This window comes from Aethalodelphis obliquidens, unplaced genomic scaffold, assembly GCF_003676395.1.
Source record: "Aethalodelphis obliquidens isolate GAN/ISIS:26980383/991018 unplaced genomic scaffold, ASM367639v1 scaffold33, whole genome shotgun sequence".
NCBI classification, from domain to species: domain Eukaryota; kingdom Metazoa; phylum Chordata; class Mammalia; order Artiodactyla; family Delphinidae; genus Aethalodelphis; species Aethalodelphis obliquidens.
Window position 1 is genome coordinate 13,584,739 of NW_020837977.1, and position 15,431 is coordinate 13,600,169.

Genomic DNA, 15,431 nt, shown 5'->3' on the forward strand with positions numbered 1-15,431 from the left:
ATGGATTTTCATATTGAAGGGCTCATGGAATGTTCAACTGAGTAAATGAAAAAGGCCCAGCCCCTTCCTTTACCATGAGGGGTTTTGCACACACGTGTGGATGCTACACACCTGTGCCTCCATCAGCCCTTGGCCTTGGAGTGTGCACACAGTGAGAACATCTGCCTTTGCAAGGAGGACCTGAAAGGGCACGTGGGACCATCTGGGCAGGGAATTCTGGAGTCCAGGGGTTCAGAAGCCACATTTAGGAGGGCAGAGGGGCACAGCGTCCAGGTGGACATGTCCCTGTCCCCTTGGCTCCCTTGGCCAGGGGATCCCATGACATAGAGGGGCAAGGATGGAGGAAAGCCAGAGTCTAAGGCTCATGGCCAAGGGCAAAGGGCAGTGCTGGATGCACAGAACATCAAGTAATCTCTTATAAAAGCAATTACTAACCTAAGGGATAACAAAATGTTGTATAAGGAAGGAAATGTCATCATAGTTTTTAAAAACATTTTTTAAACGTTTTTTAATGTTTTTAAATGTTTAATATTTTTAAAAAACATTAAAATATAATCATTTTTAAATGTGGTCAGCTATGAATATGATTTATATAGTTATAAAAATATAAACACTAAGTACTGATTTAGTCCCAAATTGTGTTTTCACGATTTTAAGAAGTTGGGAAGAGGGGAAAATGATGTGCAAGTTGGGGTTAAACTCTCTTAGCAGAATCACTAAATTCTCTTAGCAGAATCACTAAATAGTAACTTAAACCAAAATGATAAACAAATAGCAATTTATGCATGTCACTTCAAAATTTGCAAGTAAATACTAGAAGATACAGTCAAAATGATTGAAAACATTTGCCTCTGTACAAGGGAGTTAGAGATAGAGATAATGAGAAGTAAGGAGATGCTGTCTACTGTTCAAAAGCTATTATAATTTGGCTTTTGATAAAATCACAATTAAATTGAAAAAGAAGATTACATTATTACTTTCATAAAATCAAAGTTAAATTAAAAAAGAAGATAATTAGAAGGAAATACTGGGGGAAAATGAATGAGAAAAAATGAAGAGAAAATATAGAAACATCAAAAGGGAGGAACCCAAAATTTTTTAGAATAGAAAAAAATAAAAGGAAAAGAATGTACAGGTCCAACTTGCAGACATAAGATTGAAAATTCCATTTTAGACACAGTGCACTATTCTGCAAAGATTTCATGGATTTGTCATTCACTTATTTTATTGCCTTAACTTATTCCTCATAATATGCCTCTGAGTTAGCAAATGTTCATGGTAAATAGAGTGTAGGGTGAGGAGGGAGGGGAGTTAATAACCAATGACAAATCTTTGTTACCTGAAGACTTACCTCCCGCTGAGAGACAACCACATAAGTGGGAAAACATGAAAACACAAATGATAGACCCATAGAAATCCATCTAAGTGAGATTAGAAATGAACTCGCACGCTGGAGGACTTCTGAGGCTTCAGGGAATCTGCAGTCTGAAAGATGCTTTATGGAAGTAAGGGATTTGTCTGATGAATGAAGGAAGAAAAGACAGTTCTTGCATGGAGATAAAGAAGGCGATTTTTAGAAAAGAGTAAGATTGGCCAGGAAAAGCTTGAAGGGGATAACAGGCAACTTATGTTGAAGGGACAGGACAGCCTGCCCACCTGACCCGGCTCTAACTTGCCCACGATAACCCTGACCAACCTGTGTGTCCAAGTCAACCCTCACCTTCCAATTCAAGCCCCATCTCCACATAAGCCACAAATGGCCCCTGTTAGGAAAGACAACAATAATTTCTCTCCTCCTCACTGCTAGCTGAGGTCCTGTACCCTCATTTGGGGCACTTTTAAGATTTTCTGCCAGGTGTCCCGATCCAACTATTCCCTGGATTAGAAGGCCACCCAGAAAGAGCGTGGCCTTTGACACTGAATTTGAGTTAGAATTCCTGCTTCGTCTACTTACTACGGCAGTGGTACTGGGCAAGTTCACAGAACTCCCGGAGCCTGTTTGCCCACCTGCAAACTGGGCGTAATGAATGTGTAATTAGAAATGTCTTTGGAAGAATGGAGATAATGTATGTAAAGTACCTGTCAAAGAGCAGGTGTGCAAAACATGGTGGCTGCTGTTATTATTACCGAGATTATGGTTATTTACATAAGTATTCTTTTCTCAGTTAAACAACACGTATCTTGAGAACAGCGACTTGTCTTTTTCCCTTCTTAGAATCATAGTGCCAGGCACATGGTGGATATTACTGCATCTGTGTAGATTAAGATAGGGTTGGCACCGTGTGTGTTTAGAGGAGAATCCTATACTACTAATAAAAGATGATGGCTGGGGGGAGGCCACTGAATCTAATCCTGACCCAGGAGCAGGGAAGGACACTTAGGTGGAGGTGATCTGACTATGTTGTGACACCCCTTTAATATGAGGAAGAGAAAAAAATGGGCAGAAGACCTAAATAGACATTTCTCCAGAAAAGGCATACAGATGGCCAAGAGGGACATGAAAAGATGCTCAACTTCACTAATTACTAGAGAAACGCAAATCAAAGCTAAAATGAGGTATCACCTCACACCTGTCAGAATGGCCATCATCAAAAATTTACAAACAATAAATGCTGGAGAAGGAGTGGAAAAAAGGGAACCTTCCTACACTGTTGGTGGGAATGTAAATTGGTGCAGCCTCTATGGAGAACAGTATGGAGGTTCCTTCAAAAACTAAAAATAGAGCTACCACGTGATCCTGCAATCCCACTCCTGGGCATATATCCAGAGAAAAACATGGTTTGAAAGGATACATGCACCCCAGTGTTCATTGCAGCACTGTTTACAACAGCCAAGACATGGAAGCAACCTAAATGTCCATCAACAGATGAATGGATAAAGAAGATGTGGTACATATATACAACGGAATATTACTCAGCCATTAAAAAAATAAAATAATGCCATTTGCAGCAACATGGGTGGACCAGGAGATTATCATCCTAAGTGAAGGCAGTCAGACAGAGAAAGGCAAATATCATATGATATCACTTACATGCGAAATCTAAAACACATTATACAAATGAACTTATTTACAAAACAGAAACAGACCCACAGACTTAGAGAATGAACTTATGGTTACCAGGAGGGAAGCCGGGGGGAGATAGACTGGGAGTTTGGGATTGACATGTACACACTGCTATATTTAAAATAGATAACCAACAAAGAACCACCGTACAGCACAGGGAACTCTGCTCAATATTCTGTAATAACCTAAAGGGGAAAAGGGTTTGAAAAAGAATAGATACATGTACATGTACAACTGCATCACTTTGCTGTACACCTGAAACTAACACAACATTGTTAATCAACTATGTTCCTGTATAAAATAAATTTTTTTAAAAAATGAGGAAGAGAAAAATGCCTTCACAAGTATCTGAAAAATATTTCTTTCCAGTGTGCACACAGGAATAAAATCATACAGAAAAGTTGAAACTTTTTAAGTCATAGTTGGAATTGGAACTACAAGTTCGATGTGCTTTAATTCAGTTTAAATCTTGAGGAACAACTAAATGCAATGCTCTGAGAAAGTAGGTAATACAGAGTTTTAACTTTAAAGAGATAAAATATTTATATTACAAATAATTCTAAAAGTGATTGGAAATTTTCTGTTCTATCCATTAATAAGCAGAAACGTAAAACGAGGCTCAGATATTAGACAGTAGAGCATTGTCATGACAACTGAAACACTGGGCTGTTAGTACATACATGTTTATGCTCAACTTTTACCATATTTTAAATTGCCGGGATTTAAAGTTCCTTTGATTATTTCAAGATGAAATTTATTGCAATATATAGAAACAATGCTTCTTCGTCCTGCCCCACCCCCCTTTTTTTAACTAAAGAGAAAAAATTGGATTTCTTCCTTGAAGGGCTCTCTTTGAATTTCTCATGCTCTCTCCATCTAATAGTTTCCTCTACACAGACATATATGGTGGCATATATTCATGTGTGTGAATTGTTCTTGCCTCCGGAACAAAGAGATCTCCTTTAGCTCACTTTTTTATGATAGCCTGACTATCGTATTCATGAGAGTTGTCAAATCGAAAATCCGAAAATCCGTTAACTGAACTGAACATGCTCTTAGGGATTTCAAGTATTAAAAGATAAAAATCAGCATTTTTATGGCCACATTTATTATGTGGAGTGCAATCCTTCTAAATCATCGGGGGGAAAAATGCCTTTGAAAGTATCTGAATGCCAAGTCTATTTTAAAAAGAACATCAGATTTGGAATTACTAATCTAAATTCTTCTTCCTCCTTCACTTCAACAAATATCTATTATAGCGCTTATTTACGTTAGATGATATGCTTGTTGCTGCAAAGAATATAAAAATTAACAGGACCTGGCTTCTGTGATACGTTATTCAATGGTCACAAAGACCTCCCATCTCAGGAGACAGCTCCATTTGTAACGTGACTGGGCTGCACCCCTCAACCAGAAATGAGAGTCTCTTTCTGTACCTCTTCAAACCAGGCTGGTCACATGACTTGCTTTGACAAATAGAATGTGGAGAAGTAACATGTAAGTTCCAGGGTCTAGGTCTCAAGAGACCTTGTAACTTTTGCCCTTTCTCTCTTGGAACCCTGTAACCACTATAGAAGCCCAAGATGAAAGACTGCTTGGAGACAGAGGCCCAGCTTTCCAGCTGTCACAACTGAACCCAATTCACAGCTGACCCTACAGCTGATGCAGGCATGTAAGTGAACCCAGGCAAAACCAGCAAAGAACTAAACAGTCAAGCCACAGGATCATGAGAAATAATATATCATTGTTGTTTTAAGACACTAAATTTTGGTACAGTTTGCTATGCATAATAGACAGTAGATCCAGATTGATACTGGGAAATGGAGTTGTGCTGTACCAAAAACTTAAAACATGTGGCACTGGTTTTAGTTCTGGGTTGCAGGTGAAGGCTGAAAGGCAGTGAAACTGTTGTTAGCAAAGGCTGGAAGAGCAGTGAGGAAACTGCTATTAGAGACTGGAGAAAGCCAGTTTGTGTTATCGGTGATGGAACATTTGTAAGACCGTTTTCTGGGGTAACGTAGAGCACAGAAAATGTACCGAAAGAACCTGTGACTATGGCAAAAAGTTGAAAGTGTCAACTGGCACTTTTTGGTCATGTATGATAAATTATGTCAAAGGAGAGATGAACTAAAGAAGGAACTCTTCAGTATGAAAGACCCAGAATTTGTTGAGTTGGAAAATAAAATTATTTCCTATTCTCAGCCTCTCCCGCTAGCAAACAACTCTCAGTGTAAGAAATGGCTTCAAAATAGAGACCAAATCAAGGCTGTGCCTGTTGGTACTTCGCTAAACCTCACAAAGATTTAAAATGGCGCCCAATAAACACTTTCAGCCAGACACTTTCTGCCTGCTATCGTTGGGCATGACATGGAATGGGGCTTTCATGTAAGTCCATGGTAAGGGTAGGAGGAGACAGAGGCTCTGTTTACAGATGATATGATACTATATATATTAAAGACTCCACCAAAAACCTGTTAGAACTAATAAACGAATTCAGTAAATTTGCAGGATACAAACTCCATATACAAAAATCAATTGCATTTCTATACACTAACAATGAACTATCAGAAAGAGAAATTAAGAAAACAATCCCATTTACAGTAGCAGCAAAAACAAACAAACACAGGAATAAATTTAACTAAGGAGGTGAAATATTTGTGCACTGGAATATAAAAGATGAAAGAAATTGAAGAAGACGCAAATAAATGGAAAGATATTCTGTTCATGGATTAATGTTTTTAAAATGTCCACACTACCAAAGCACTACCCAATCTACAGATTCAATGCAATCTCTAACAAAATTCCAATGGCATTTTTCACAGAACAAGAACAAACAATCCTACAGTTTGTAAGGAACCACAAAAGACCCCGAATAGCCAAAGAAATCATAAGTGAAAAGAACAAAACCGGAGGCATCACACTTCCTGGTTTCAAACTAATATTACAGAGCTATCATAATCAAGACAGTATGGTTTTGGCATAAAACAGACACCAGAGAGAAAAAAACAGATGCCTATGAAGAAACATCAGATTGACAATACACTTTTTTAAGGCAACCAAAATGCAATTAATTAATATCTTCAAAGTGTTTAGGGAAAACAATATTTAATCTAGATCCATATACCCAGTTAAAATATTATTTAAGAGTAAAGAAGAAATTACATTTTCATACGTACAGAGGTGGCTAAGAGAGTTTACTAGCCACAGCTACTCACTTCAGCAAGAAGGAAACAAATTCACAAAGAGGAGTCATGTGCAAGATTCAACAATGAGGGCTTCCCTGGTGGTGCAGTGGTTAAGAATCCGCCTGCTAATGCAGGGGACACGAGTTCGAGACCCGGTCCAGGAGGATCCCACATGCCACGGAGCAACTAAGCTGGTGTGCCACAACTACTGAGACTGCGCTCTAGAGCCCATGAGCCACAACTACTGAGCCTGGGTGCCACAACTACTGAAGCCCGCGAGCCCTAGAGCCCATGCTCCACAACAAGAGAAGCCACCGCAATGAGAAGCCCGCGCACCTCAACGAAGAATAGCCCCCGCTCGCCGCAACTAGAGAAAGCCCACGTGCAGCAACAAAGACCCAACGCAGCCAAAAATAAATAAATTAATTAATTTTTTAAAAAAAGATTCAACAATGAGCAAAGAAATTGGTAAAACACCTTGGAAAATTTGAACAGGCATTAATTGTCAAGTGATAACAACAACAATAACAGTGACTCTGGGGTTGAATACATGGTAGGACTAAAACAATAGATAGCAGTGATTTTAAACATGGGGAAGTTCAGAGAGAAGTTAGAGCTTTCTTTTTTCTTTATTCTGGATAAGAATAGGGAGATCGACCTCGAACTTTTTAGCAAAATCTGCTGGTAAAGCATCCATATTAAAATTTGGAGAATAACATGTAAAATAATAGAAGTAGATAACTTTCAAACCCAAAGGGTGGAAGTGGGGAAAAGCAAGAAACAATAAAACTTGATCAGACCAACAGAAAGCAGTGCTTTGATGACAGTATGCATAACAACACATTGCATTGTACAGCAAGGAGAGAGGAGAGCTCTCATAGACTGCTGGGGGGAATAGAGACTGGAACCTTATTTCTGGAAAGCAATTTAACTATGTATGTACAAGAGCCATATGAGTTTTCATTGCTCACTAATTCAACTTCTTGGAATTTATCCTAAGGGGGGAAAACCAAAGACGTAGAGAAATATTTATATAGAAAGATGTTCATTATGCCATTATTTATACTGGTCAAAAATTGAAAATAGCCTGATGCTCAGCATTAATTGAGTTTTAAACTACCCACTCATAATTTTGTGCTTAATACGTGCTTAGTAAACTAATAAAATAACCATGATATAATTTTAACTGAAAAAAAACACAGATTAATAAACAAACTAGTGGTCACCAGTGGGGAGAAGGAAGGGGGGAGGAACAAGATAGGGGTAGGGGATTAAGAGATACAAAATACTATGTATAAAATAGATAAGCAAAAAAGGACACATTGTACAGCACAGGGAAATATAGCCATTATTTTGTAATAACTTTAAATGGAGTATAATCTATAAAAATATTGAATCACTATGCTGTACACCCGAAACCAATATAGTATTATAAATTAACTATACTTCAATTTAAAAATTTACTGAATTGAAAAAAGCAAATCAACAAAAAATAGTTGACACTTATTGAGTGCTAAGTATGGGTCAGTCATTTTTCTGAGCCTTTATTTGTATTAACTATTTTCATTCTCATTACAACTCTTTAAGGTTGATACTGTTACTCTCCTCATTTTATGGGTGATTAAATTGAGACCCAGAGTGTTTAAGTGATTCGTCCAGGCTCAGGCAGCTAGTATGTGGTGGAGCTCTGACTCACATTCAGGCAGTCCAGCCACAGCTCTTGAGCTCTATATCATAGTGCTACCCTGCTATCCAGTATAAGCCTGATTGTGTGTGTGTGTCTATGTGTGCAAAATATACTTCAATTCTCAGTGTAAAAAGTGGTTATAACTCAGTGGGGGGATTGTGGATGATTTCCAATGTCCTAATACTTCATTGTCATGATTATCATCAATGCTTACTCTTTTATTTTCCAGTTATATATATACATATGCATATGTGTGTATATATATATATATATGTGTGTGTGTGTGTGTGTGTGTGTGTATAACTTTTTCAGATCCTATTCCGTCGTAGGTTATTGCAAGATATTGAATATGGTTCCCTGTGCTCTGCAGTGGATCCTTGGTGTGTGTCTAGTTCACGTGTAACAGTAATGCTTCCTCTTACAGTCACATGGCCCTCCATGTTTAGGATAGAGCGACAGGCCCATCTGGCAGCCCTTCTGTAATACTATCCAAGTAGGGTCTTTGCTCCCCAGGGCATCGCAGAACTGTATGCACAGGGAAACCAGTAAATCGAATGTGGGGTTCTTAAACAACTTTTGGCTGTGAGCCTCTTGAGAATCTGATGGAAGCTGGGTACCTTCTATACCAAATGCACATGGGTCTAAAATGTCAGGAGATTTACAGATTCCCAGTGGCCAAATGTAGACCAAAAGTCTCTGCCCTCAGGTTCAAAATGAGCCAGGTAAATGTGTCTCACTTACCCAGCAGCTGCAATTACTTAGACACTGTGGAAAACAAGGAAGAAGGCATCTCCCACGTTTCTCCCCGGCTAAGGTGTCTATGAGCTCATGATGCTTTGCCAGTGTCCGTGTTCCTGTCCCCATCCCTGGGTGAACAGACCAAAGCAGTATAAATTTAAATCTATAAATATAAAAATTATATTTTGGTCATGGTGGTGGAGTCAGGGTCATATGACACATGAGAAGGGGGTGGCAGCTCAAGTGAGGAGACCAAAGGGAGTGGGCCCAGGGACAGTGCTCTTTGGATCCCCACTGCCTTAGAGTAGGTGTTCAGGAGAGACACAGGGTGTAGTAAAAGATAAACAGAGAGCTAAGCTACTTTATGTTGCCCAGTATATTCTTGATGAGAGACAAAAGCTTGCATTTAATAGCTAGAAAAATCTAAACATAAAAATATAAAGGATAGTCACCACTTTGGTAAAAACAGGTTTAGTCCAAGTGTAAATGAAAACATAGGTCCTTTTCTGTTAGGCTGGGCAAATGGTATAGAGAAGAAAGACACACAGGTCAGAGGGGGGTGTAGTATGTGAATCCAAGATGGGAAAAACCTTGGAAGAAAAACTGCCCAGGTTTTCCATTTTGCCCAGCTCCAGATAGAATCTGCATCAGAAGGTGCTTCGTGCCCTGCCTGCTGGTGCGTTAGGCAGAACTGTATTTCTGAGCGTACAGATGAGATGCCATAAAAGTCATGCACTGCTGCAGCTCATTTACATTATTTCTTGGGATTCCCTATAGATCTTCACCCAAAGCATACAATTCAACACGCTCAGTTTTCTGGCTTCCTAATCCACAGAAAATTAGGAGAAAGGGTTTTGAAGCAAGCCCACTAACGATAGCCAATTAATAGCTAAGAGGAGAAAGGGGTACTAAAGACAAAACAAAACAAACAAAAGAATTAGAAAGTGCACATAGCGTGGCAGTCTGGGCCATGTAGCATGGGAACAAAGCCCATATGTTCCAAGAATCCTCATCACGATAGTTATTTCACAGCCCAGGGCACGGTAACTTATATTTACTGTTGTCAACATTTGTCATTTTATTTAGTTATTTATTTATTTATTTTTTGTGTGTGTGTGGTACGTGGGCCTCTCACTGTTGTGGCCTCTCCCGTTGTGGAGCACAGGCTCCGGACGCACGGGCTTATCGGCCATGGCTCACGGGCCCAGCCGCTCCGCGGCATGTGGGATCTTCCTGGACCGGGGCACGAACCCATGTCCCCTGCATCGGCAGGCGGACTCTCAACCACTGCGCCACCAGGGAAGCCCCTCATTTAAAAAAAATATTACACTATATTTGACAAGGGTGGGCAGTACATAATGCATTCTAAGGTGGTTTTTGTAAAAAAAAACACAACTGTATAAAATAAAATTTTAAAATTGGCTTCTAAAAAGCAACCCTCAACTATCTGAAGATTTAACGTCTCTGGATGGGTTACCCTCTTCCCTTACGAAGCCATAAGGTAAATGAGGCATTGCAGTATTATGCTGGGGGGTTTCACAGATCAAATATCAAACGGAAATACTCTAGCTGTGGTGGTGTGATCTGCTAATCAATATGCGTGCTATAAAATTATATGATGGATTAACTCATCAGAAACTCATGCGGAAACGCGCGAGCGACATCAGCCACACAAACCTGTCAGGCTGAGGAGGGTCCAGAGTAGAAATAAGACGCCGCTCGCAAAGAATGAGGCGGGGAGTCGGGTTTCCGCCCCCTGAGCTCTGCAGGGAAGGAAGCACCCTGAACAATGGGCGCTTCTATAACACGAAACCTTCTCTCAACTCGGTCTTATGCACAGTGACACGCACGGAATACAGAATGTAAGAATTGAGAGCAAACCATGCAAGTCGTCTACTTCCACATCCTTATTAGGCGGGGAAATCGGCACCTGAGCTCATCGCACAGCGGATGGAGCCATGACAGATCCCGCAGTAGTGACTCCCGTCCCACGTCCTGGTTGCTTCTGCTGCTTCTAGGACATTCTCTGTCCCCATTATGTCATGCTGAGGATCACTGGGCAGGCGGTAGACAGAGCATCCTCATCTCTTCCTCCTCCATTCTCAAGTTCAACTGCACACAACTCTGGTCCCCTTAACAAGAATATTGTCATTGGGAAGAGTCTACAAAGAGCTTCTCCCCTCTGGACTTTCCATTGTTCCAAACTTCTCCCCGGCAGTCAAGAGGGAGCGCTACTCTGTACCTGTGGATACCAAGGAGAAAAAGACACAGCCTCCTGACTCCAGAAGCTTCCTGAAGCATGGAGAAGTGTGCAGCAAAGAAGATGAGTGTGACAGGCATTCAGGGAAGAACAAAGGAAGAGATCAGTGCTGCCCCAGCCGTGGACAAAGCTTCTTAGTGTGGAGAAGAGCTTTGAAAGAGGAGTAGGGCTTGATCTGGCCTCAAGCATAAAGCCCAGGTTCCTTGTGGCAAGCAGGGCCTTTCATTCCTGGCGTCTGCTTACCTCCTGAGCCACATCTCTCTCCACGTGAGCCCTTATAGTCTATGCTTAATGGGACCAACTGAGGCTCTTCCAACAAGGCTAGCTCTCTCTTCCCTGGATCCCTGCACTCTGTGGTCTTTTTGCCTCAAACGGCCCCCCTCACATTCCTCCCCTCTACCTGCTCAGTCTTCCCTCTCCTTCAAGTCAGATAATGGCTTCAGGAAAATGTCTCTGAGGCCCCAGCTTCCCAGTGGGTTAGATGCCTCTTGTCTGTGCTCCTGTAGGGCCCATGCTCACCTCATCATGGAAATGAAAACTAAATAGTAGGCACTAGGTAAGCAAAGGTGGGAAAGAGCTTCCATGAGTGAGGAGGGGGGAAGGGGGAGAGGAGGCTTACTCAGGTGGAAGATGTCCTTTGGATAAGGAAAGTAATGCCAGATGCTTAAGGTTTTCTATGGCAAAATGTGTGGCAAAGAGACTGAATCAGTTTTGTTAGGGAGCCCGTAAGGATTCCCGAGCAGGGAATTTGTAATAAATTGTGAGCAATCAGAGATTAGGTGACACAATCCCCAGAAGCAGAGCCCAAACATAACCGGGTATCATGAAGAAGGAGAAAGAGAAATACTCAGAATCAAACCACCAACCAGTCTTGTGATTTTGTCCAGATTAAACACCCTCTATTTAAAATGAAGATAATAATTCTCCTTCATAAATTGTTGGGAGGATTAAATTAACAACGTGGCACAGGAGATGCCCATTGCCTGGGAAGCATTACTAATATTAGCACACTCTTAGCCGGGAAGACACTGGGTGTTACTTGCGGGAGTGCCAGATTTGAAATCAGATTCGGAGACACCCAGCAGGGAGCATTAGAGATGGGGAAGAAATAGAGGCAAAGAGAAGAGAAAAATGACGAGAAACAAAAAGAGAATTTGCAAAGAAAAAACAACACATCACTTTAAAACCCTCACAACAAAATTTCCCTTCTCTTTATTTTCCTGTCTGATGCTGCGTTTCTCAGCATAGTGGCAATAACTTCTACTGCTTTATGGGACTCACAATAAATGGCTTCTGAGCTTGATTTACAGCCTCGGCGAAGTGCAGGCATTTAATCTTCCCCAGCAGCTATTTAAGCTTCCGTATATCACCGTTCAGGAGCGATTATCTAGGAACCATATAAGGGCAGGAGAGCTGGGCGCTGGTGCTAGGACTGAGGTTCAGGGCTCAGGCACCGGGGGGTTTCCTTGGAAGCTCTACAGTGTGCTTCTTGTAAAGGGATCAAAAGATGCTTCCCGGCTGATTGAGAACTGGGGAAAGCAGCGAGCTGCCCAGAAGAGCTTCAGATCATAGGAGAAAAGGCCCCATAGCTCGCAATGCACTCGTTCGGGAAGTCAGCTACGCCCTTGAGAAAACCTCACAGTGAACGCAGCACACAGACAGCACCGTGATTAAAAACGCCCTTTCTCCGTGCCCTCTTTCACTACCGCTGGCTTTTAAAGAGCAGACCCAGGCTGTGCCCCCCCCCCCCCGAGCAGCGTTTCAAGTCGAGTAAGTGAGCAAAGCTCTGGGTCGGCCGCTTTATCCAGGCCACGCTCCAGGCAGGAGGAATTTATTCTTAGACCCTCAAATTTCCAGGCATCAGAGGAGACTTCCTTATCTACAAAGTAATGAGTGTCATGTCTTTTAAACTCCTGGGTTTGTAAGTGAGAATTTGCGCGGAGCAGGTGGCCTGGAAAGATATGCTGTCAATGAAAGCTTGCTCTCCTGGTTCCCCTCCTGCTGCAAACCTGCCCGGCCTTTGTAACAATGTTACAGGAGCCGTGTGACATCTGACAGCTCCCTGAGGGGCAGCCACCCAGTTAGGCAGGAGCGTGCACTGCTGTGTTATCTCAGAGCAGAGACCCCACTGCTCTGCCTTCCATTCAGTGCACACGGGAGACGTTTCTAACGGGCATGCTTTCAAGGACCCGAGCTCAATCGAAGGGGATGTTGACAGTGGGCCGGAAGCAGCTGAGCCCCAGACTAAGCAGAATTAGAGTGTGAGTGCTGAAGAATGTCTGACAAGGAGTTCTTACGGAGGAAGAAGGGGATTTAAAAGAAATATTTGAGGAACTATTTGACTAACCCACGTGGCGAGCCGTACACTCATCCAGCAGGTTGAGGAGGCAGAGTAAACTCTTCTAGCTTCATTTCCGCATCAATCACCAGCTTTTTAGAAGCACGTAACAGAGATGTGGTCCATCTTATAAGGTCTTTAAACCGAATGAGAAATTGTATCTTGGGCATTTTACTTAGATCGACATGGGAAAACCACCTGAATGATGGAAGAAAGGACATGGCTGTCTGTGTCAGACCCCTTCCTACCTAGCACCTCATTTAACCCTCACAGCTCTACCAAGGACACACGATTATTACCAGACAGTGAGGAAACCGAAGGTTAGAGGAGTTATGTATCTCGCCAAGGTCACAGAGCTGGTAAGCTGTGGAGCTGGGGTTCTGTTTGCCAACTGAAAGCTGACTCATCTTAGTGGAAGGAACAGGTGGGCAAAGATGACGTTTTCGATCACTATCTTAGATCACACTCCTACTAGGACCACTTTCTGTGACATATTCCAAGCAGTATCCAGATTCCTTTGTTGGGCTGGGGTTTTTAAAAAGTCAAAGTTGTTTTTGTTGTTACTCTTATTATGGCCAAATAATTAGGGTTGAGATTGGACAGGATCTTCAACATTTGATTTGCCAGGTTTCTATGAGATTGGAGGACGTGGCAACAGGATTTCCCTGTTAAGCTGTGAGAGCCTTTTCAAGTCTTTTGGGACCTTGAGTGACCAAGAGAGGCTTGCTCACTCATACCTTGCTGAGAGCCCTCCAGAGTGTCTGATCGAATGGCCCCCAAGTTTGGCAAATGCGTTCTAGTGGTGAGCTATACAGAACGGTATTTGAACTATGGAGTTAGGTCTGAGATCCAGCTCATTTTAGCCATTTACCAGCTGTGTGACCTTGGATGGGTCACCTAACCTCTCTGAGTCTCAATCTCATCACCTGCAAAATAAGGATATGAATAATGACTACCTAAGAGCATTACTGCCTGCTGCAAGGTGAGCACTCAACACTGTCTGACTTTGTGGTTGTAATACTCTCCTTCTCCTTCTCCTTTCAACTTTGCCCATTGCCAAGGTCACAACAATTGGAAAACTAATCACTCCCAGAACGATGCTGGGAATGTTTCTGTAGGAAGAACAGAGAGCTAGACCTTTTCCTGAACCTGCCTCGATAGGGCCTGGGACTGGGGAGGGGGGTTGCCTCATGGCCCTGGTGAGAAGCACAAAGTCCACCTGACTTGCCTCCCCCTTGGCTACCCAACATTCAGCACTGACATTTTGGATATCTGGCCCCTCATTCACAAGTTCTTATACTTAGGACAGTAAAACTGAACGAGGTGTAGACCCCCCGCTGCTTGTAAAAAGCTCTTTTATTTTCTTAGATTCCATATATATGTGTTAGCATACGGTATTTGTCTTTCTGACTTACTTCACTCTGTATGACAGACTCTAGGTCCATCCACCTCACTACAGATAACTCAGTTTCGTGGCATAGCACAGGGAGATCAGCTCGGTGCTTTGTGACCACCTAGAGGGGTAGGATAGGGAGGGTGGGAGGGAGGGAGACGCAAGAGGGGAGGGATATGGGGACATATGTATATGTATAACTGATTCACTTTGTTATAAAGCAGAAACTAACACACCATTGTAAAGCAATTATACTCCAATAAAGTTGTTAAAAAAAAAAAAAGCTCTTTTATGCTCTTCCAAAAGCTAAAGGTGAACTTCCGTCAAGTGGCTTATTTATAGTCTGAAGACTTACATCCCACCCACTAGCTCAGGGTTTTACTCAGAAGAGAAAACCCACTTAATGCACATCTCCCACCACCGTGCTGTCGAGACGCAGGCCACGCCAGCCCTTTGGAGGCTGCCACAGCTCCGCAATAACCGGTGACGTCTGAAGGAGCTGGATCGCCAGCATATCCTTTAGCTTCATCACGTCTGGCATGAGGCGACGAGGAGAAGCTGAACGCCTGTCCAGAAAAAAAGTGTGAGTGGAAAAGCGCCCGTTCCCTGAGAGCAGATAGATCCTCGGTTGATTTCTTCGTTGCAAGGTAAACGTGGCAGTGTCCTTGCTTTCAGAATTGTGACAGCAGGAAGGTCAAGTACCCTAGTATCATTCATCTTCCTGTCGTTTCACACCTGGAGGGACTGGGGGAGGGGGCGGGGGGTT

The 15,431-nt window shown here is 42.3% G+C and overlaps 1 protein-coding gene across 2 annotated transcripts in view; it reads left to right on the forward strand.

Moving 5' to 3' along the window:
- Positions 1-15,431, forward strand: part of ASPH (aspartate beta-hydroxylase) — a 386,751-nt gene that overhangs the window by 321,329 nt on the left and 49,991 nt on the right. The window contains exon 28 of one of the 2 annotated variants that reach the window (XR_003437358.1): positions 4,639-4,736. The exons of the other annotated variant lie outside the window; for it this stretch is intronic. The gene's annotated coding sequence lies outside the window, so the exon portion shown is untranslated. Of the gene's footprint in view, positions 1-4,638; positions 4,737-15,431 lie in introns of those variants that run through there. 2 annotated transcript variants of the gene reach the window in all.